Genomic DNA, 24,388 nt, shown 5'->3' with positions numbered 1-24,388 from the left:
CAAACCCAATCCTCCTCATGTCATCACTCCCGTCAAGATGTCAGAAAAACATCAACTGAGACAATATGCTACCCATCCTGCTCCCAATAACTAACACTCCCCATCCTCATTCGGATTCCACATCATTAGTTACTCTCTACAACAAAACTATCCTAGCAGCTATTGATAAAGTAGCTCCATTAAGCATCAGGAAAGCGAAATCTATAGCACATGCCAATTCCTGGTTCACAACAGACCTACAAACCTTACATGCAGCCAAAAGGTCAGCTGAATGCAACTGGAAAAAAAAACACTGTCAACTGCAAATAAAGCCCATGTCCATGCCCTAGCCAATGAAGGCAAGGTAACAACCATTAAAGCTATAGGGGAGTCTTATAACCAGAGAGTTGAAAATGCCCAATCTTGCTCTAGAGAACTCTTCGCCATACTTCGTGAGTTGGAATCGCCTCCCTCACCCCTGACCATTGTATCAAGGACCAGCAGTGGTGCTCCAATGTCCAAAACACCTTAATCGACAAGATTATACTCCTTCAAAATAAAATTGAAGTCAAGAAAACTATACTTAACCATGACTTGACCTCAGCAGATGCCCCACAATAGGGCAGCAAACCACACACAAATGTGCCTTCACACCTCTGACTACATTAGAAACTATCAAAATTATCAAAGGACTTAAACCATCAAGATGTAAAGGTGATACTTGCCCTGCCACATTCATTAAAGATGTGCTAATGAGTTGGCTCCCTTCCTCACCTCAGTTATGAACAGTTAATTTGCTTCTTGAAAAGTACCCGACAACCTAAAAGAAGCTTGGGTACTACCGCTGCTAAAACAACAATATTGGATCCCAACCAATTTCCGACAAATCACCACATACCATTTCTGTAAAAAATCTTAGACCGTGTAGCCTATTTTGACATTCAAATGTTTCTGGAATCTAGGCCTCAGACAGTCCGGTTTCCGCCCTGGCCTCGGAACGGAAACAGCACTCCTGGATCTAAAAACACAAATGGATCAGATTAAGGACAAAGGGGACCTATGCATCCTCCTTCTGCTTGACCTGTCCGCAGCATTTGATTTGGTCAACCACAAAATCCTATGCCACCATCTAGCAAAGGCAGCTCAATTCTTCCCTGAAGCCATAAAGTGGATTGAATCATTTCTTTCTAATCACACTATGAGGGTCTTCTCTGCCTCCTCAGCAGCCATCCCAGCCCTTGTTTCTTGCAGCGTACCACAACGCTCTTGTGTGTCTGCCACATTATATAATGTTTTCACCAAACATCTCTTCGACAAATTAGACAAATTGGGTGTCACGTATGCTAACTATGCGGATGACACCAAAATACTCCTACCTATCACAGGCTCTTACGACACTGATTCAAACACCATCAATAAAAACGACCTCATCCTCCAAGCCTGGATGGAACAAAATTAGTTATTTCTCAATGATGAGAAAACTCAATTACTCATCTTAGGTAGCAAATCTAAACACATTAGGGCCTGCTTATCTGTGTAATTTGTTTAAATTGTGTAAACTCTATAAATAATGTATGATATTGTATGATAATGTAAGATAAGATGGTAACCCTCACTTCCACATTGCTCCCTGCCTCTGTAACCTTTCCTTGTGCAAGCTGAACTCTATGCCTGTAACCAAATTCGTAAGATTAAGCGCCTAGATACCTCTTGGTTTTGTGCGCTATATAAATGTTCAAATAAATAAATAAATAAATACAGCTTTGGAGGAAATATTGTAGAAGCTTACTTTAAAAAGAAATGTTCAGGTTGGAAAGCTCGATCAGCTGAATGTAAAATTATATTTTTTGTTAATTGTGTAATTATGCAGATTGGGCTAATGTAGATAGTTTTGCTCAGGAACATTGCACGTCAATACATTTATGTATCCTAGAGTCTAAGCCAGTGAGGGTGTTTTTATGAGCTGAGAAGACAATATTTGTGTAAAAGTAACAGAATATAAAAAGCCAAAATCTGTAACGCACACATGTTGTGCCTAAATCAGACTAATATCACTGGATCCAGCTCTGCGAGAGTAATCTGACAAACTGATTAGTTATATGATCACTTACAAGCAACATGCAGTTTCAGAAAGTTACAAATGTTTAGTGTAGAAATCTCCAAGATGACATCACATCAAATAGGAGGGAAATTGGGTTAAGAAGTTACTTCCATTAAACTGCTTCTTCATTTATATGTCCAATGAATGCTAAGGGGCTGGTTTTGCATGATGTCACTTTTGAAACATAGTTTAATCACATATGACCAATTAGATTATAGAAATGATACATACTTCTAAAAAGAGTGGATTCTAATCTACAATTCCAAACCCATTGAATTGGGGGTCTCACACTGGCTCTCTCACTCACTGACTGGGATGGACTGACTGGCAGACTGATGGGAAGGAGGAGTGAAAGGAGAAATGAGAATGTAATAGATTGTTTTCCTTTGGACCCATTTTGGAGAACAAGCAGTACACTGTAAGGGAGGCGTTAATACCCTGTGCCTTGTCAAGTGGAAAAGAGCATAGGCCCAATGAAGAAGGAGTGAAACCAGGGTATGGAGGGAAGTGTCACCAGTGGACAGCATCTTGCTAACTGATGCCCACCTGAGATGAAGAATGGAATCAGCACATTAGATGGTGCCCACCTTTCTGTGAAACAGCCAAAAGACATTTTTATGTAAGCATATTCTCAAGGGGAATGTATTTAATCCCCATCTCTTTTCTATTGTGAAAGAACTGAGGGCTGGGAGTATACAACGTGTTTCTGTAATTATAGATTTGATGAAATAGGTTCTATTCTGTGCATAGTGGGAGAACCTTCTCTGTAATGCACAAGCACAGAAGATTATTTAGGGAGTCAAAATGATATCTCACTGTGTACATACCTAGAAAAACAATGTCATTGATGTAGTTCCTTGCTTACATCAACAAGCAGAGATCTATGAATGGGGTTAATAACCCCTGGGTTAATAACTGCAACCAATATTACCATCTTCAAGTTGCCACTTGTAAATGACAAGTGTTCCCATTTGCATATTAATGCGATAGAAACCTAATAGAAGGAAGCCTAGAAAACATACATGTTCAACATACATCTTCCTTTTGCAAGCAATTTACATGCTAGAATGTCAAGTAGCCTGTTTTTAAATTGGGTTTTCTAGAATGCTGTTTGAGATGTGTATGTGCCTGCTTGGTTGAAAGAAAGTATTTATTTCAAATGTATAATGAGAATTTGATAAGCAGGGATATTCTGATTAAATTTGGTATGCTATAAATAAAATTAAAGATTTATCCTGAAACCTCATATATTTTCCAACCCATGATGGATGTGCGTCATGGTAAACCAAAGGTAAATATGGCGATGTGTGTGTTTCTACAAAAGTATATATCTAAGTTTAATGTAGCAGTGACAATTTAATTTATCAGCCTATTGATCATTAGTCAGTGTAGAAATATTGATCTCACAATTCCATTGAAAATAATATTTAATTTTTTTATATTGAAATTGCTGTCATTATTTCTACTTTAATAATAAATAGAACTTCTTTGCAAACCTGTGTGTTTCATGTCCTGTAAGGGAAGGGAGGATGTTAGGAATCAATGCCATTAAAGTGGCATATCCCAGGTTCATGAAAAGAACATTGTGTGTCACTGATTAGGGGTGGAACATTCCCCAGAATACATGTCATCCGATTAAAACATCCTACAGGAACAATTCCTCGGCCACATTGTCTCGGGAGGATAGCTCACGGGCAACATGCTTGCCTTGGAAGCAAGGTGACACCAAACAACACGGGTTCGATCCACAGGTCCACGCTTGGAAACCTCTGGGTATTAAGCATGTTATAAATAACCTTTCATATCATATCATATTAGATTGGTTTTGAACCACACTTACAGCACCTAGAAGCCTGGTTTGACATTGTTGAAGCACCAAGACAAGTGTAAGGTAATCTTGACTGATAACTGTGCCCCTGACCTCCAGGTCCATCCTTGGCCCAAGAGACTGACTAGGTCACTTTTAATTATTGTGGTTATTTATTGCCTTTTCTCTTGTTTTATTACCCAGAGTCTGCATCTTTCTATCTTTGCATATTCTCTGTTCTTTCCATAGGGGTAGGTTTTGTGTAGTGTTCTTCTATTTAGTTATTGTTACAGGCTCTTCCTGCTCTCCCATGACCCCTCGTACACAAATAATACACAGGAGACCAAAAGAAGAGAAATACGGCCTTTAATGCAAACAGACCAGTGCATGGGATGGCTGCTTACTGCTCTGCCCTTCCTCCCCCGGGCCTGGCTGACCAATTAAAACACATAGAGTGGCTAAACCCATTCTCCACCCATGAAACACCATGTATAATAACGAAAAGGTCAATTTCTGAGAAAAGGGGGAAGGAGTATAGCCGCGGTTGCAAAATGTTATCTGTGTCATATCTGCAAGGCAGCCTCAGGCCTTGGGCCTTTGGGGTCCGATCCAGCAGTGTCGTCGGCTGTGTACTTCTTAGGAGGGGCTCATGAGCCGGCCCAGGCAGCCTAAGGCATAACATGTATTCCACAGCTCCGCTACCTTGCTTGGCACAGGTGTTAAGCTGTAGACCAGTCTCATCGCATCAGATGGGCCTCAGAGAAACCAAAAGATAATGTAGGATCAGAGTTGGTAACAGGTATTATTGCATATGGTGAGTTTCATTAAAGTATTTATATTTGTATAATACCTTGATTGGACATTCCCTTTATTTTGGGCAGATATACTTTGCTGTTTGGGTTGATACTGAGAACCCTCTTGAGAGTACATCCTTCTCTCTGCTGATGTTACCACAAAAGATAAAGGAGGTATATCTCTTAACTTTGCCTATTTCATCTTTGTGATTGGAATCACTTTTATTTTGTAGAAGTGTCAGGATTGAGTAGGCGGTTTAACCATTGAGATGCAGAAGTCATTTTGTCACATGTGGTGATCAAACATATACATTTCTAACAGTTAAAACGCATAGGAAGACTTAATTCAATCCACAGCGAGGAATAGGCCTCTTCTTTCCAACCTACTGCAAAGGAATGCGCTCCTATTTGCTCTTTTCTGTCGGCTTCTCCTTTGATGGACATCGATTGTGCTATTGCAACTCGCATTGTCCCCACTCTTACTCCCACCCACCGACCCTGAAAAGGATGCAAAGCTGTCAGACCACGCAGAGATTACGTTTTTGCATTAAGAATCTTGCAGATTGCATTAAATATTTAGCCTAAGACATTTTTCACATTTCCTTAGACTATGTAAAAGCATACATTATTGCACTTTTTACATTGAAAAAGGTCCACTCAACAATAGAAACAGCAATAGAAAATGCAGAACACTTTTGGAGTGCTTTTTCATTCTCTATGTTACGGCAACATTTCCGTTGAATAGGACCATGCCGTCTGGCTGGCCCTTAGCAGCCTGTTCTTGGGCTCCAGCTTTAGTCTTGTTTCTGATCTCTGGACTGTTACTCGGCTGCTGATACTAAAAAGACCACATTCCTCAAACTTTAAAACAAAATAAAAAATGTTATTGAATTTTTATACAATATACCAAATGTATCTTTGAATAGGTAAGTCAAAAATGTGGCCCAATGTCTCACAGTCCAGTGACATACTCCTCCAAGCTTACTTTCATGTCTTAGCAAGCATCATGGATGCAGATTGGTTCAAGTATGTAAGGTGAAATCCTCTTAAGTAGATGTGAGGCATTCTGGTTACTGCAATGTGCCAAAGCCAGCCAGGACACAATAGTCCTTCATTATGCAATCTTCAACCTCAGAGGAGAGGTAGGGAGGGAATTACAGCAATATGGCACTCCTTAGTCAGGATGGATAAGTGGAGGTCTAGTTCATTCCCCAGACTGTGCACATGCTGTCAATTGATCATTTGGCCTCTTGTTTCAGATGACAATACACGAGAGAGGATTTGATTACATTCAAGTGTTTGGAGAGCAGGGCCAAAACCACATCAGGGGAATTTACAAAAGACTGCCCGTTGGTTATGTTAACTACATTTATTGAAGCGCACATTCGCCCGAAGGCATCATGGTGCTGGAGAGATGTGTTATGGGCCTTAGGGCGTGCCGGGGCCTCGCTCGCACACACACACACGCATACATGCAGGCATGCAGAGAGTGGACGCCGGAGACGTGTGTCTGCTCCGGTCGCCGGCGCGAACTGCCGGCGCACCGCATTTAATAATGTCTGCGCATGCGTATACAATTGAAATTGCTACGCAACATCCCTCCTTTTCCCCCCAAAACAAAACAACGTATTCAAACATGGGGGCCAACGGGCACAACATAACGTTCACGATACCTCTGCCTTAATTAAGAGGTAGGGTCCACGATGAAGTCTTTGAACCTCAGCGGTGGCTTGCGCCCCGCCCGGCTCGGGTACCTGTGTGCTCTGGCGTTGGGGTCCTCGGGTGCCGCTGGAGCCTCTGGCGGCCCATCGTCTTCCACCGGCACTCCCGTACTCGGGTCGGGATCATCTCTGATGGCTGCTCCAGGGGTTTCAGGTTCTATGCGCTTGAAGAACGAAACATTTCTGGTCACAGTCCCCCTTGCATTGGCGGCTGTGACCATCGACCCTTTGACGTGGGTCACGTCCAATGGTTGTGGTTCATATGGCAGGGATAGCTTCCCTTCTGGCTTCCTGTTGCGCACCAGCACGGTGTCCCCTATGGCGATTGCCCTCTCGGGTAGTCTCCGCCGTGCGGTCTCTTTCTCATTCAGAGTGGCCCTCACTGTGCGCACTTTGCTGTTGTCGATCTCTCCTGGTGTCCTCCCTTCCACTTCGGGTAGTAGGCCTCTTGGTATTCTTTTGAAAAGGGCCTCTGCAGGGGCCACTCCGGTGGACTGATGTGGGGTCGTGCGATATTCTCTGAGGAACTCGACCAGATTTCGCCTGAGATCTTCTCCCCCATTCACCGATATGCCGAACACTTTGTTGAGCGTTCGCATAAAGCGCTCCACCTCGCCATTTGTTCTCGGCCATAACGGTGTTATTTTGCAATGCTTTATCCCCCTGTCCTCGCAGTATTGAGCAAAGCGCTGGCCCTGAAACGGTGACCCGTTGTCCGAGCAAATTTCGAGAGGGAACCCATGGGTGGCGAATATTTTGTCCATGGCCAGAATGGTGTGATCGCTGGATGTGGATTCGACCAATTCCACCTCTGGGTATCGTGACCACTGGTCTGTCACCACCAGAAAGTATAAGCCTCGGCCCGTGGACACGAAGTCCGCATGCACTGTCCCCCATGGGCGGTCACTCCTCTCCATGGCCCGAATGGGTGGCGCCTTCTCCACCGGGCTGGCTGCTTGACATGGGATACAGGCCTTCACAAATTTCTCCACCCTTCCTTCCAGATCTGGAAACCAGACTTTCAATCGGAGCCGAGCTTTCATCTTGGCCATTCCTTGATGTCCCTTGTGGGCCAGCTGTAGGACTTTCTCAACCAGCACTCCTGGTACTACAATCTGGTGCCCTCTTAGCAGTATTCCATCATCCGCCACTGACAATTCGTGGCGTGCCTTCCAGAGTGCTTGTAGATCTCTTTGAGCTTCTGCGGTCCTTCGGGAGTTGTCAAGGAGGACCTCCCGCCATTCCCCTGTGTCCACCGTGTCTTTTATTTTCTGGAACGCTTCGTCGTTATTGGACTCCTCTACAATTTCCTGACGCGTCAGGGCTACAGGCAGTGCTGCCTCCACAACTAGATGTACAGCTTCCACGCAGTCCGCCACCTCCAGTGAGTCCCTGGGCCTCCCGGTGCCCGGATGGCGCGACATGTAATCCGCCGGGTTGTGTGTCCCTGGTCGATATAGCAATTTGACCCCATATTCCATGAGGGCCAACATCCACCTTCCTATGCGCGGAGGTGGTTTGGACGATGTTCCAGACAGTATAGGGATGAGGGGTTTGTGGTCAGTTACCACTACAACTGGCTTCCCTAGAATGTAGATTCTGAAATGTTTACACCCCCACAGTATGGCCAAAGCTTCTCGCTCTATTTGGGAGTAACGCCTCTCTGTGTCGGTCAGGGCCTTGCTGGCATAGGCGATGGGCCTCATGGTCCCTTGCTGGTCTGCTTGCATGAGGACTGCTCATAGCCCTACCGGGCTAGCATCAACTACGATCTCCGACTCGCGACCGGGGTGGAAGTATGCCATTGTTTCTTGCTCCGACAGGGCATTTTTAATGGCGGTGAACGCTCTTTGTTCCTTCCCTGTCCATGTCCACGCCACATCATTTCTGGTGAGCGCCCTCAGTGGTTCCGATAGGGAGGCTAGATCTCGGATAAAGCGGCCGCAATAATTGACCATCCCTAAGAAACTTCTTACTTCGGCTGGGGACGCTGGTGGGGATGCATCTCTGATGTCTTTTACTTTCTCCAGATCCGGGGAAATCCCTCCAGCGTGAAATATAAATCCGAAAAACTCAAGCCTGTCCTTCAGAAATTCGCATTTCTCCTTATGTAGGGTTAAACCGACACTGCACAGTCTCTCCAGTGTATGCTCAAGGCGCTTCAGGTGTTCCGCTTCAGATTTTGCAAACACTAGGATGTCATCTGACATGTTGATGACCCCTTTTAGTCCTGAGAGTGCCCCCCTGATGGCATTCTGAAAGACCTCTGCTGCGGACGAGATCCCGAAGCTCAGTCTTTTGTATTGATACAACCCCTCATGGGTCGTAAAGGTCGTGATATACCTGGATTCGGGGTGGAGTTCCAGCTGGTGGTAGCCTGACCTCAGGTCTAGCTTCGAGAAGACCCTGGCTCCCTGGAGCTCTCCTACGATGTCATCTAGGGTTGGTGTGAGATGGCGTTCTCGTTTGATTGCTACATTGGGCAGCCTCATATTTACGCAGATGCGTACTGTCCCTGGTTGTTTCGGCTTCGGGGCCACCACAATTGGGGAGACCCAGGGAGTGGGTCCATCTACCCTCTCGATAATGTCCTTGTCCACCAGTGACTGTAGTTCTTTCACCACTTGTTCCCTGAGATGAAAAGGGATACGCCGATGTTTCAGCGCAGTCGGCCTCACAGACTCATCTATGTGCAATCGTATGGGCTCTGCCTTGAGTTTTCCGATGCCGGTGAATATCTTCTCAAAACGCTGTAGTAGGCGGTCCAGATCTGTGAGGTACACAGCAAGGGTGAAGTGTACGATGTTGAGCGCTTCTGACGCGGCACAGCTTAGGAGGGAGTGGGGGCTTACGCTGGTGATGAAAAATCTCGCCTTTATTCTGTTTTGACCATGAGATACCGGGGCCACAAACACTCCTTGGATGGGAAGAGGTGTGTCCCCTCCAAATGCGTAGATTCGCGCTGTGGAATTCGTCAGCCTTGGTGGGCCAGGAAGAGCATTGTAATGTTTTGTTGCAAGTACGCAGACGGACGCCCCAGTATCTATGAGGACCGGAGTTGGTATCTCGCCAATGTTGACGGTGCATTTGGGTTGTCGACGGTCCCCAGGGCCTTGCGCAATGCTTGAAATGAAAAATATTTCTTCATCTTCCTCCTCCTCTTCCGCGATATTGAGATCTTGCATGCCTTGTTCGACAGAGGACACGGCCCTTACTCTTCCAGCGACACCCCTGCTGACTCTCTCTGGTCCTCTCAAGACCGTAACTGGCGTCGTCGCCCTGCACACTCTCGCATAGTGTCCCGGTATGCCGCATCGAGCACAGGTCCTTGACTTTGCTGGGCACTCTCCCGCATGCGGCAGATCGTATCCACAGTATGAACACGATGAGACATTCCCTTGCATCGTGGGCCCTTCACTTCTCTTTGGTGTCCATCTTGCCTTCCCCATGGCTGAGCGTCCTATGGCGTATGCTTCTTCCTCCTTCCTGGAGCGCGTAGCAGCGTCCATTTTCGCCCCTCTTGCCTCCGCCAGTTCGTACGCTCTCCCCATGTCCAGAATTTGCTGCAGAGTCAGTCCAGGCTCTCTTAGCACTTGTCTCCTCAGTTTACCTGAGCAGCAACCTTGCAGCAGTTGGTTACGAACCATTTCTTCCTCGTTGACCCATCTGCAGGAGCTCGCTAGCTGTCTCAGACGAGCGCAAAACTGGTCTAGTGATTCCTCTTCCAATTGTTTCTCCGCACCCATGGCAAACCTGTCAAAGTCAACATTCGCCATAGGAAGGAAGTGGTCATGGAAGGCTCGCTTGACCGCATCATAATTCGCTGCTGGAATGTTGAGAGTGTCATAAATGCGTTGAACCTCGGTCCCTGCAGAATAGACCATGATGGCAATCTTCGCCTCATCTTCAGTTTCCCCCGAGGCTCTAAAAAACATTTCCAGCTTCTTAACCCATGTGATCCACTTCGGCCCTAACTTGGATGGGGGGCCCGTGGTGTCAAATTCAGGCATAGGAGCCAGAGTACTGTGCATTCTGCGAGGTATTGGGGCGACAGCATTTTCTTCATCCTCTCCTTCTTCCCCCATAGTGTACTCACAGTGGTCCTTGTCTGGTAAGAGCCGGGGTAACTGGTGGTCTTCAGAGTGTAATCACACTCTCTTTCTTGTCTTTACCACAACCCTGTGGTGTCTGGGCTGTGGTGGTTCCAAAAATTTCTCTGGAGCAGTACAGGAGGCAGATGGCGCACGAGCACCCTCTCGGGCCGCAACCACTGCACTCCGCGTGTAGAGAGGAGAAAACGAAAATGGCCGCCGGCCGTGCGCGTGGGTCCGTGTGCATCCGATCAATACACACGCAGCAGCGTTCCTTCACTCCGATGCCGTCGGAGCGGAGGATGGCTCCGTGTCCGCCCTCGTCGCCAGTGTTATGGGCCTTAGGGCGTGCCGGGGCCTCGCTCGCACACACACACATACATGCAGGCATGCAGAGAGTGGACGCCGGAGAGGTGTGTCTGCTCCGGTCGCCGGCACGAACTGCCGGCGTACTGCATTTAATAATGTCTGCGCATGCGTGAGCCTCGATGCGGCTCGTGCATGCGTATACAATTGAAATTGCTACGCAACAATGAGGAGAGAAACAGTTTCTAAAAAAGCAGTCTTCAATTTCTGATGAAAAGCAAAATGGTCGGTAGTCTACCGCAGGGAAAGAGGCAGGTCATTCCATGCTTTGGCGGACGCTACCGAGAAGGCACGTCCTCCTTTTCGGGCTAGTCTAAAACAGGGCACTGTCACCTGCAGAGTAGCATCTGATTGAAGGGGGCAAGTGGGCATGTAACGGACAAACTTGGCTTGCAGGAATTCTGCTCACATGCCATAAAAGGCTCGGTGCACCATGCACATCGACTTGTACATAATCCGGTGAGCGACGGGGAACCAGTGCAATTGCTTCAGCAGAGGGGTCACGTGGGCTCCGAAAGGGGGGCGGAGAATAGATCTCACCGCAGAATTCTGAAGCAGCTGCAGGCACCCAGTCAAGTAGCTGGGTTGTGCCAGATATAGTGAATTGCAATAGTCCAGTATGCTAAGGACCAAGGCAGCGACCACTGGAGCTTGACTGGCTATAGGGATGAAAGGGAGGACCTTCCAAAGAACACAGAGTTTGAAATGGCCGGTTTTACAAACCGCAGTGACCTGTTCAACCATGGTCAAAGTGGCAGTGATTCTCATCCCAAGGTTCCTGACTGACAGAACTGGCATGGGGAGGGGGCCCAAGGAGGTAGGCCAGAAGTCAGCCGTCCAAAACAATTGAGGAGATGGATCACCTACAACAGGACCTCCATTTCATTTTATTACCGTTAAGCTTTAAACAGTTTGATGTCATCCAAGTCCCCAGTTCCTCAAGACATTTTCTTAGATGGTTAGCTGTTTTAGATTTGGTCAGCTCCAGATGGACCAAGACCTGGGTGTCATCAGCGCAAGAGTAAAAACAGAACCTGTGTGACTGAATGAGGAACAAATGATATCTTATATAAATGATAAATAGGATAGGGGACAGTGATGAAACCCTGAGGGACCCCACAGGAAAGGGAAACCGGGGCAAAGCGAAAAGGAGGGAGAGATAATGATTGAGAGCGGTCTGCCAAGAAAGCTATGAACCAGTGAAGGACTTGGCCAGAAAAGCCGGCCTAAGAGAGCAGGGAGATAAGAAGAGAGTGGTCAACAGTGTCGAAAGCAGCTGACAGATCTAATACCAGGACTGCTCTGACACCACCCTGATCTATAACGCACATAAGGTCATCCATTGTGGATTGTCATTTCAATCGGGCTTTCGGCCCGGTAGAGGCACAGAATCTTTCTTGAATTCAGTAATTCAAGACAGATTCTGTGCCTCTACCGGGCCGAAAGCCCGATTGAAATAGGTCAAGATACTGGGAGGATTCCAAAAATGTAGATAGGAGCGGGGATACCAGTGCCTCTAGGACTTTCATCAGGAATGGCAGAAGTGAGATAGGGCGATAGTTGGCCAATACTTCTGGTCATGATCGATTGCTCAAATTATGCATTTGTGTCATATAATTGCAAAACTCTCCAATGTTAAAGCTATACTTTGTATTTAAAGAACTGAGGTAATAGAGCCTTGCTGCCCTGTCACATTTGACTATGCTGCAACATTCTTGAACTAATTAATTCCTCACAATGTAGAAGTTTGCCAATGAGTTTAAGTTGAGGATTAAGCTGGCAGCCCCATGCTGCTAGAAGGTTAATTCCCCCTCTTCCGCTTGACCTCTGATCGTATTCCCTGTATTACCATTTTCCAAAATTATTTCTTGCGGCTATTCACTTTTGCATGCTGAGTTAAACCTATCTGAAGACCATCTAGGTTGTAGTGTTCTATTTGTAACCACCTATGAGTATCTACACTTTTATAAATGTGCTAACATTCCAGTTGTTTGTTGCAATGTTAAACTCTCATGGTAAGCGTTACTGTCAAGGCAATACAATCTACCTCTAGATGTTTACATTTCTAAGTTACTGGTAAAGATAAGAAGCTCGTACTGAAACCCAAGGAAATGACACATGCTGTCAAAGGTAGCATCAGTTCTATATGGACGATTCATTGGTGGATTACATAAAATGTAGAGATACGTGAGGAGGACACACACATTAATTATATTTAAATTGCCCCAGAGGGACCAGTAGTATTTATCTGCCTTATGACATCCAATCCCATCTATATTTCCATTATAACAATATGAACTTTGATCAGGCTATTGATAATGCTTTGGTTATGTCATTCTCAGATTTTATTCATCCACAAATAGCTGACAAAAACTCCAAAGATTATGAGACAGGAAGGCACAGATTTCCATATATAGTACAGTGCTTACAATATAAGTTTGGTATGTGGTGAAATATTCTTAAACATGTTGATGGTGTATTTTTTTCAACACCTCCATCCATCAACTCCCTGTACCGAGAGTAGGATTTGTACAAATGCAGTTACTGGATATGGGTTTTGCTCTGGGTGCAGCTACTTATGCCAGCGACCTCAATATACCGCCTGTTGGTATGGTGTCGCGTTGGTGTGCTGGTTTAGGGCAAGACCAGTCCCCTCCTTCCCTTGGTTACAAAGCAAAACAGATTGGTACACACTTAGACTGCGCCATCAGTAGTCATGTTGTTTCCATAAATAAATGACATTTGGTCATACTTGATTACAAGTTAACAGAAACATTTTTATTATTTACTCCATTCCCCGTTTGATTGTAACATTTTGTTTGTTAACACGTGTTTCGGCCTCTCAAGGGCATTTTTCAAAACAGTGGGCCTCATTCCGAGTATGGCGGTAAGGGATACCGGTCACCGTTAACGAGACCGGTGCCGGTAATCCCTTACCGCCACATTCCGAGTTACCTTTGCGCCCTTTTAGCAGGCGTAAGGGACGAGGGCGCAAAGGGGCTTTTTAGCCAATAACGGTGACCGTAAAGTACGGTCACCGTTATTTGCAATTTCCCCATTCCCATTGAGTCCTATGGGGGCTCATTTGGGAATGGGGAGGGGCCCTGGGGAATGGGAAATTACCGCCCTGGTCAACTCAGAATAGGGCGGTAATTTCCCATTCCACCAGGGCGGTGCCGGTACGGGTCCGGTGCCGACCAAGGCGCTACTACCGCCATTGGTTAGCGCCGGACTCGGAATGAGGCCCAGTAACTTTTTGTGGGCAAGTTAGATCCTTCTTTCAATATGTTTCACATTTAATGCAAATAAAATGAATGGAATAAGTGAAACCATGCGTTTGAAGGAAAAGAAAAAGAAAACGTGTAATTGCAGTCATCATTGTAGTACGAAAAAACATATTAAGTAAGCATATAAGAAAACAATGAGACACAATACAAATACATGGAAACGTGCAAACAGCACAAATGAAAAGAAAAAAATAGAAGAAAAAATATATATATGAGTAATCCTCATGGATAATACACCCCTGAGTTCAAAAACCCCACATTCATTCATTTCTATTCTGGAGTTCGTACACAATAAAGGGAGTGAGATTTAGCCTGAATTAGTTCACAATGAATTGTTCTGTCAATGGATCCCCGTGCTCCTACACACCTTGGGCCTCATCACGAGTTGGGCAGTAACGCCGGTGGTATTACTGCCGGTGGTATTAGCCATACCGCCAAACCTCCTGGCGCTATTAGCGCCAGATCACGGGTTTGGCAGTAATGGAATTACCCATTCCCCACTGAGCCCATTCGGGAATGCCCCATTCCCCATTGGGCTCAATGGGGAATTTTCGCACTCTTACCGCCGGCGGATTTCCCGCTGGCGGTAATTGCATGATTTTTCGGCGTATTTCCCCCCAGCTCAGAGCTGTTGAGAAATCCGCCAAAGCCCTGATTTGGCAGACCCTTAAATCCGGTGGTAATAGCGCAACCGCCGGATTTAAGGGTTACCGCCAAACTCGTGATGAGGCCCTTTATCTATTTGAATACACTGATTAATGAAATGACACAACATTTGGTATATTTACTTTAGCCTCAGTTTTGAGAGGAAAAATGAATTTTCGCTTACCGAGATTCGGTTCCGTAAAATCACGGGTTAATCCATGTAAAATATAAATAAGAATACGCACTTGTTGGCTTCTGCTCACTTTTGTCCTATTTTAAGAATTTCTTTGTACCTTAATTTATTCCTTGCATATCACGGCTCTAAATGTATTTGTGTTTATATTTAACTGTTGACACCTGTACAAATGTCCGCATATCTGTTACACTATTGAAAATAGAATACATGCCAGCCCTGATGCTCCCTCCACCTTGTAATTACAAACCCCGCTTGTCTTGTCACTCGGCAGAGTCTCCGAACCCTTTTCTGAATACAGATAGACTCCCCGCGGCATGCAAAGGGATGCAGACAGAAAAATCTGTCCTCCAGCCCTTGCTTACCTGCTTTGGCGTTGTTTCACAGTCCCCTCGCATCGGCACCAGTCTACTGAGAACGCTGGGCGTGCGCACACCAGTGTATATCTATTACCACAGCAACCCTGTTGTCCCTCATCGCTGTCTCCCCTGCCTCATTAGCGGCGGCCATTTTAGAGCTGTGCTTTACAATATGAAATTACCCAAATACCTCACTAACTAGTGCTTCCTGAAAGCTGCTTAATTTGTATATTTACTGGTTCATCCGATCTGGTATTAGAAACAATTATACCCATTGTTGTCATAAATATTATCAATTGGGGAAGGAATATTAGTACAACACAGTTTATAATGGGTTTAACATGTATGATGTCCCAGATGTTCTGCACTTCTTAGTAGTTCTTGTTCCTTTGTACAAGTACCCGAGTCCATGAAAGTTCCATTTAGGATTAATACCATGTGTCTTACCGAAGTTGTATAATACCTTTGTGGATGTTAAACCACTTCAGAAAATGCTATACTATACAATAGAAAAGTACAGGTTTGATCACTTCTAATGTTTGGATAAACTCCACTTACTGATTGGATTTCTTGTAAATTCCTCCTCTCTTCTTCCTTGGTGGCTCCTCCTGTATATTCTTACATTACATATTCACATATTCAGATATACACCCCTTTAACTACACGCATGCATATTAACATACATAGCCCCCTTTCCCATTCACAAACGTTAGATACTATTTACATTTGCATTACTCTGAAATGAATAAAGACATTCAGTTGATGTAAAGTCAATCCTCAGAGAAAATGAACCATCTCATTGTCCTGGTTCAGACCGAATTCAATTGTTCTGAATTTGCAAATGATTCTTGCTTCCGTCTGCCTCAGTTTCTGTTCCCAGTTTCCTCCTCTTCTGTCCAATTTCACTTTTTGTAAACCTATAAATCTCAAATTCTTTTTGTCCTCCAACTGATGTTCAGATTGCCAGTGTTGGGCCAACGGCAAAGTTGGATCCTGACTCCCCATGATGAAAAATGCTCCCGAATACGTGTTCTCACTTCTCTGATTGTACTCCCAATGTATATTAGTTTACATACACATATTATGACATAGACTGAATATTTTGAACGGCAGTTGATGTTGTCTTTTATCTCCATTCGTGTTCCTCTTTCATCCTTGAAACTCTTCGTTGGTTTGTGGGCATAACTGCACATAGAACATCTCCCACATTTTTTAAAACCTGATGATTTCTCTTGTAACCAGGTTCTAGCTGGTTCATTGATAATTTCTGGTATTAGTGAGGGACTCAAAATCATCTTGAATGTTTTTGCTTTTCGAAAAGTCATCCTAGGTCTATCCCCAATGTAGTTTGAAAGATGAGGATCCAATTTAAGTCGGTGCCAATTTTTGTTTAGAACCTTTCTCAACTTGGTATTTTCATGACTGTAAGTTGTTATGAAGTTGATCTCATTCTGATCTGGTCCTATAGGGTTCACTCTTGGTTATCAGCATTTGTTCCCAAGACATTTTCGTAGCATTTTGTCGGGCAGCTTTGATACATGCTTTTGAATAGCCCCTTTGCTGGAAACGCTCTTGTGATAGATCACACTCTGTTTTGAAATCCTTGAAATGTTTGCAATTACGTCTGGCCCTGATAAACTCCCCTGTTGGGATATTCCACTTCACTGGCCTGTGATGGCAACTTTGTGCATATAGGGTGGAGTTCACCTCTGTTTCCTTCCGGAAGGTTTTTGTAGACAGCTTCATTCCATCTACGAATATCGTCAGATCCAAAAAATCGATTTTGGTTGCACTCTCGTGACCCACAAATTCAATTCTGAGTTTATTTTGGTTCATCCATAGTTTGAAACCATTTAACTCCTCACTCGTTCCGTCCCATATTAGCAAAACATCGTCTATGAATCGTATTCATAGTTTTACATTCTTGTTGTAAGCCTCGTCCAAATATACTTGTTGATCCTCATATCTCCCCATGAACAAATTTGCTAGGGCTGGGGCATATTTCGTGCCCATAGCAATCCATCTCCTTTGCCTGTAGAAGCAGTTATCAAACATAGTGATATTGTTGTTCAGTGTAAATATAAGCATCTCCTTTAGCATCTGTACATGTTGGTAATGTGATGCAGTGTCCTCCCTGAACTCATATTCATTGTATTAATCGCTTCTGCATGTTCAATGATGGTATAAAGAGAGCGTACATCCCAGGTCGCCAATAAATATGTTTCGTTCGAAACCACTCTGCTGATGATCTTTATTGTGTTGGTAGTATCTTTAAAGAAGGCCTTCAATTTGGGTACGATTGGTCCTAAGGCATTATCAATATATTCTGAAATCTTCTCTGTTAGCCAGCCAATACCGCTAAGTATTGGACGTCCTTCCAGAATCTTTTAAAAAGGTTTATGAACCTTAGGCAGGAAATAAAAAGTCGGTATTGTTGGGTGTTTGTTGGTTGGAGCTGTCTTTTCATCATCTGAGATTAGTCCCTTTCTGTGCCATTTGGTTATCGATTCCTCCATCTGGAGTAGAATATCGTTTTTAGGGTTACTAAGCAGTTTCTCATAGCATGCTGGTATTTGCAGATGGTTGAGTGCCATTTGAATATAGTCCTGTCTATCCAACACCACAATATTTCCCCCCTTGTCCGCCTCTTTGATCACTATGACCTTGTCCCTCTGAAAGTCCTTTAGCGCCAATTTTTCTTTTTTGGTAAGATTTGAATTATCATCCGTATTATTTAAACCTTCATATAGTTCATGTATATCCTTGGCGGTTGCTTTATAAAAAACCTCTATCAAATTTTCCGATGCAAATTGTGGTGAGAACCTTGATTTGTTCTTGAGTTCCTTGTCGTTTGGACACGACTGCATTATTCCTAGTTCATTCAGTGTAGTGTGAATTTCATCAGTCTGTGATTCATATAACATACTTAAAAGATGTATATTCTCAATGTCTTCAAATGTGAAATCACTTATCGCCTTTGCTTCCTCGGTCTCCTTCTTTTTCTTGGCAGCAGTTGCGAAGTATTTCTTTAATCTGAGCTTCTGTACAAACTTGAATAAGTCAATCTGTGTATTAATGATGTCTAAATGATTGGTGAGTGCATATGATAATCCTCTGTTCAAGACTGATAATTTGTCATTTGTCAAATCCCGACTCAAAATATTCATTACCAAATTAGTTATTTGCTTTTCCTGGCTGCTTCCCTGGTGGCCGCTCTTGTCAACCGTCAAAAATCTTCTGCGCATCTGGATTGCCGCCGTCTACAACCCCCCCTCCTTCCTCTCCTCCTTGCACTGGTATATTTCTGCTTTGTGAAGCCTGTAACTTTCATGGACTCTGGTACTTGTACAAAGGAAAAAGAAATACTAAGAAGTGCGGAACTACTGTGCCAGTATCCTCTTTGGTCTCCCCAAGTATGCTTTCTGTCCTCTCGATAAGTTCATTAACTTCTCTATCAGCACACTCTTTGAACTCCCTCACTTCACACCTACTTCATTGTAACATTACCCAGCTGGATGGCTGACGATGCAAAACCAGGCCAGATTTATATTTCTTTGCCTAGTTCACAAAACTATCCACAGTAAGGCACCACTGTATCTATACTTCTCTATCCAACTCTACAAGCCATTTAGTCTTTTCGTAATCTCTGCTCTGCCTCCTCACCTACCCGTGTTGCTCCTCGCCCTCCCTGTGTTTCCTCTCGCTTCCACTCTTTCTCTCTTCTTGCTCCACTTACATGGAATTCTCTTCACTTGGACATCCAAGATCCAGTCCACATGGATTTGTTCAAACCGAACTAAAACTAAAAGCCTACCTCCTCACCATAGAGCGACCCTCATAACCTACCTCTCATCTGCCTGCTAGCTAAAATGTTTCCCTCACTTCTAACCTGTCACTGTAGCTCCCATCCTCTGCCTCCACTCTAGCACTTCAACCATCATGGTCACATCCTGAGCAAAGCTGTCCATACAGCCTACCTACACTTAAACATTTCCAATGTTGGTTGTCCTTAATCTATGTATGTTCACTTATGTATTGTCCCCAATGACTGTTTCATTTACTCTGCTCCACAGTCTGGTCAGAATGCCCTTTAAACTCACCCCATTGTAAGAAGCTCACTGCTTCCTGTTCCATCTGATTTCCTATCGTACATTCTTTTGTGATCAAAAGAGCACTGTACATCCAGTATATAAATGCATAAATACAGTTGGCAAAGCAGCAATAAACAAATAAGATGCAGTTTTGGCTCGAGTGTTGTCCTGAATAAGCTTGCATTCTGAGCATAAGAGAGCATGACACTGCATTGTCACACTAGAGTTGAGGCATGCTGCAGCGCTAGCGTCTCAAGGCCCAGTGTCTACTCTTTTTTACATATTGTATCCTTAGTCTGTTGTATCTTCCTTGACAGGCCAATGTGCTCCCTGCCATTTTCTTCTAGTGCAGTCTACCACACAGTTGTTTGACAAACCACCTTTCAGATGTCGGCAAATCCTTGGGAAACACTCATTTGCTGAATGCAGATGATGCTAATGTCTACACGCTAATCAAGGCACTAGAGTTGACCAGACCCTCAAGCCTGACCTCTGGATAATTCTGGTGCACCAACAGGCGCAGTGTGAGGCTGTGACAGGCCCTTGACACTAGTCCCCCTTCAGGAGCCCACCTTCGTTTAGGTCTGTCATAAAGAAGCATGCAATTGGAATGCGCATTTAGAAACATGCATCCGAGGGCTGTCCTTCACAATGCGTCTGGGCAACATCAAAGCTGTTTGGGGGTATCTAGAATGAACGTGTACAATGTATTTACTTTCCTCGAATTGAGAACAAATGAGAACAAGAGACTGTGAAAAAATTATAGGTTTCCAACTGCGATGGGAACATCAATCATACCATCAGAGAGTTGTTGCGTAACTTGTGAATGTGGCCATTTTAGCTTAGGCTCAAACTTTCGATGTTCTCGTATGCTCAGGTGTTTGGTTGGATATCCACACTCATTCTGGAGCCGGGTATGCTAGAACATGTCTGCGCTGTTTACCTGTTTAATATTCACATGCCTGTTTACCATCTCTACCTATTTTTTCATATATCCATCACAGCATTAAATATTAACTCTAAACATCTTAAATGTATGATGGAGGATTCTGATACTGCATTTAGTAGCATTTGGACACTATCAATATTTACAGACCAAATGAAATGATCATGGAAGAGTGATGGGTGTTATATTAGATCACTGGATTATTGCCAAAGGACAAATATATGCCATCTACTTTGCCACACAGAACAGGTTCCTTAAAGAGAGAATAAACGGAGTACTAGACCGGGACTTAGGGGATACAGTGTAATTGGGGAACAGTCCTTCATGAGTAATTGCGCCACTTGACTGTCAGTGAGATGACCCTTGCACGGGCAACGTGGACTTGCTTTATTAAGGATCCACTATCACTAGTGGCAGGGCCACTGTTTTCCACGAAGGTAGCACAGACCCAACCCGACCTGCCATGACATGACTCAACTAATGGAGTAGAATACAGGGGTCTGATCCATTACCTGAGGGCATTAGTGCAGAAGATCTTTAAAAAACAACACTCAGGGAATTTCTGGTAATATAGGCAACAACCCCGTTCCAAAGTTGCCATTAGCAGAAATAGTGTAAAGGATACTGACATGTAGTTGTCAGCTTTTCTGGTGTGCCACTGACTCCCCTGTAAGATCTCTGGCCTCCTCAACCCTAGCCGTTCACACATTAACATTAACCAAACCCCAACTAAGGTCTCCTTTTGCCCTACTACACTCTTCCACATCAGTGTCTAACCAGACGCAAAGCGCTTAATCTGTCAGATCTTGGACTCTTCCTTAGCGATAACATACTCCCAGGTTTCTCCAGCAAAACCATAGAAAGTATACTGGAACCCATGAACCATGTACTTCCGTCCTGCGCCCATTAACATAGATTTTGCACCTGCCTCTCAAACTGTCCCACCAATGACCCACCACAACCCCTTTTTCTTACAGAGCCATGCACAATGAGGCCACCAATAGCGGCATCCGGGCACCGTACAAGACCACTTATATTACAATACAGTGAATGTTTGGTGAGAAGACTCCATGCATGATCTGTTTTCCCAACAAATGCCTATTTGCAGGCCTGTCTCTCTTCTATCTATCCTTCCATAGGGTAGTAAAGTCCATCTCTCAACAGAGTACTTCAGAGGTTGGTGAGGTGTACAGCCAATAATGATTGGAACTCAAAATGTGTGCTCTCCCCACTGTTCCGCCAAGTTGATTCCTCCTTGAGCTTTCCCTTGTCCAAAAAGGTGATTCTCTGAATATGTTCAAGAGACTGTGATCTTTTTCCCCTGCAGGTGCTCCGAATCTGGGCGGTATCATGTTTTCTAATCAACAGTTCTATGTTGGCATCTAAAGTTAACTACAGAGGCGTAAGTGCACAGGCCTGAAAAAAGGCTGCCGATTCAGTTCTCTGGATGATGAATGGTGGTGCACTCTGAAATTGCTCAGCAGGTTGACGCTGCTCTAGCTGTAGCCTTAAGTTCAGTTTTCTGATGCCTTCAAGGGCTGGCGTTCTGGGAACGAGGAGCGGGAGGGGGGGGGGTGGGGGGTGGGGCGGGGGGAGTTCAGCAATTTCCACTGCAGCCAGTGGGAGTCTTTTTGCAAGGGACCGAAGAAAAGATGGGCTTGATTTATATGCCATTCATATATCATGGATCTGTTCTTTTGTTTTCCTATTTTGCTACCCTGTGGACATACAGAGGGTTTTCCCGATGTTAACTTTAACTGAGCTCTGAGAAGAAAAAAAAATACTTCCTACAGTCTTCTGGGGAGCTCATTTCTATGAGCCATAACTGGACTCTAATGTGTACATGCTTTGCATGTATTTTACGCACTAGATTACCATCACAACTCATTTACCCTCATTTGTATGGTGGAGAGGAGGGGCAGATCGTAACTTACGATTCTGCCACCCCTTCCTCTCCATATCACTGAAAGGCGCAGGAAACCCTACACTCTGGGCTGGGGTATTATTATAATAATTGGGTTCAGAAAATAGACCAGAGGAAACTGATTTATGAACAAAGTATCAAAAGGAATTTTATTAAACCTGATATATTATTTAAATAAATGAATTAATCATAATTTAATCAACACTCAATACACTATTCACATTGCAGGGGAATTGGCTATTAAGAACATTGCATGCAATTGACAATAGATCATACACTCATTCATCCACAGACAGCCATCATCCATACAACAATCAATAAAAGTGCTACCAAAAAACGTATGTGGTAGAACCTAACGCCCAACATTGGCGTTTTAATTTTAGAATAGTGCTTTCAATGTACAAGACCAAAGTAATTATACCCTATTTGGTCTACTCATGGCGTGGATCAATACAATACATAACATGATCACATCCCCAGTTTTTCTCTCACCACCATACAAATACTACAGCATTTGCGCAGACATGGGTTTTTATGCTGCCACAAATGCTGTGGATTCCTATGGAGTCCTCCTGCTTTTTACACCAGCAAAAAGCAGGCGGCCTCCATAGGAATCCATTGTAAACGCTGTATACATGGAAGGCATAGTTTACTTCGTTTGCAGGGCGGAGTATGAAAGGGTGGCATACAAATGGGTATGCTGCCTTTTTACCCTCTCATTTTGCACTACTCTGTGCAAATGAGGAACATTTGGTAGCTGGGTCCCGAGTATGCAAAAGTGCCCACTTAACAGGTCCCCGTCACCAAAGCACAGGAGACTCCAACATGAGCTCCTCAATAATTTTACCTGGGTACATGTTTCATGGTTTAGAAAGAATACACTGTTCTTCATCCTACTGCATTGGCTTCAACCAGGAATGTTGTTATAATACGGTATGCAATAGATGAGAAAAGGGTGGGCTACAGAAACAAGGAGTACATGATATGGATTGTAGTTTTGAAAAGTCATTTTTAGGCAAGGAAATGTTGGTCTGGAGATGTTGAGGTGACCTGGGTATTGTAGTTTGATGTGACCATATGCTAAGCAGGCACACATGTTTTACCATGATCTGGCATCATCTTTGTTGGTGTGCAGGGGTGTGGCTAGGTCTGGAAAAGATCCGGGGCTACGCTAATGCTGGGACTGTCAGGACTCAGGGCTAGCTAGCCTTTTGGATGTAGCCTCTGAGCTTCTATCCGGGCCTACAACTAAAGGACTCAAGGCTATAGCCCCCTCAAACCCCCCCCCCCAGCAAGGCCCCTGTGTGCAATTGTTGTCTGTGCTGTGGTGCACGTGCCCAACTCCTCATTTACTATTCAGATACTTATATCTCAGCAGTGGGAAGTCCTCATATACTCACTGGAGATATGAAACTGTCTTCGGTGGCATAGTTTTATGGTGGAGCTATGTCACTCGCTGATCTCAAATCTCTGACCATCACATCCTTGTTTCGCACAAGCATGCTGCTCTCCATGTATGCACGGTAATCCTGGCATTCTTTGATTCTTTTTTTGTAGCTGTACATTTAATTGTATCCAATAAATGCTCACGTTATTAAAGCCTTGTCAGATCCATTCACTTTCCATAAGCATGTGGATATTGATGGAATATGGAGGACAAGCACCTAGATGACCGCACATGTTTTTTTCAAGAACGACTACGTGGGCAACAGGTGTATGACATGCAGTTTGCATAGATGATTATTTAGATCAGTGCTTATCCCATAGGCACCGTCATGCGCATCTACTATTTTGCTACTTGTCTACTGAAACATTGTAGGGAATGAGGGTTTTAGGGGATATACTGTAATAGCAGGATTAATGTATGTGGCTTAGTTACACCTGTGCTTTTAGATTTCATCACCTCCTACATAGCAGCCCATCACTCCATTCCCACAGCTTTTGCCTTTTTAAAATAACATCCTATTCACTGATTGCTCTTAAGAAAATGATATAGAAAATCCACATGAGACTCCTAGGCATTTGTGGACTGCCTGGTCATCATTGTCTTCACTACCATTTAGCATTTATACAGCTTCTGCTAC

The 24,388-nt window shown here is 44.3% G+C and overlaps 1 pseudogene; it reads left to right on the top strand.

Moving 5' to 3' along the window:
• The window catches only part of LOC138528800 (steryl-sulfatase-like), a 2,216,653-nt pseudogene that overhangs the window by 223,052 nt on the left and 1,969,213 nt on the right, over positions 1-24,388 (top strand).

The sequence above is a fragment of the Ambystoma mexicanum genome, chromosome 7q (assembly GCF_040938575.1).
Source record: "Ambystoma mexicanum isolate Mex_15411 chromosome 7q, UKY_AmexF1_1, whole genome shotgun sequence".
Lineage (NCBI taxonomy): Eukaryota > Metazoa > Chordata > Amphibia > Caudata > Ambystomatidae > Ambystoma > Ambystoma mexicanum.
Note: the sequence above shows the minus strand (reverse complement) of the source record. Positions and strands in the feature narration are given on the sequence as shown.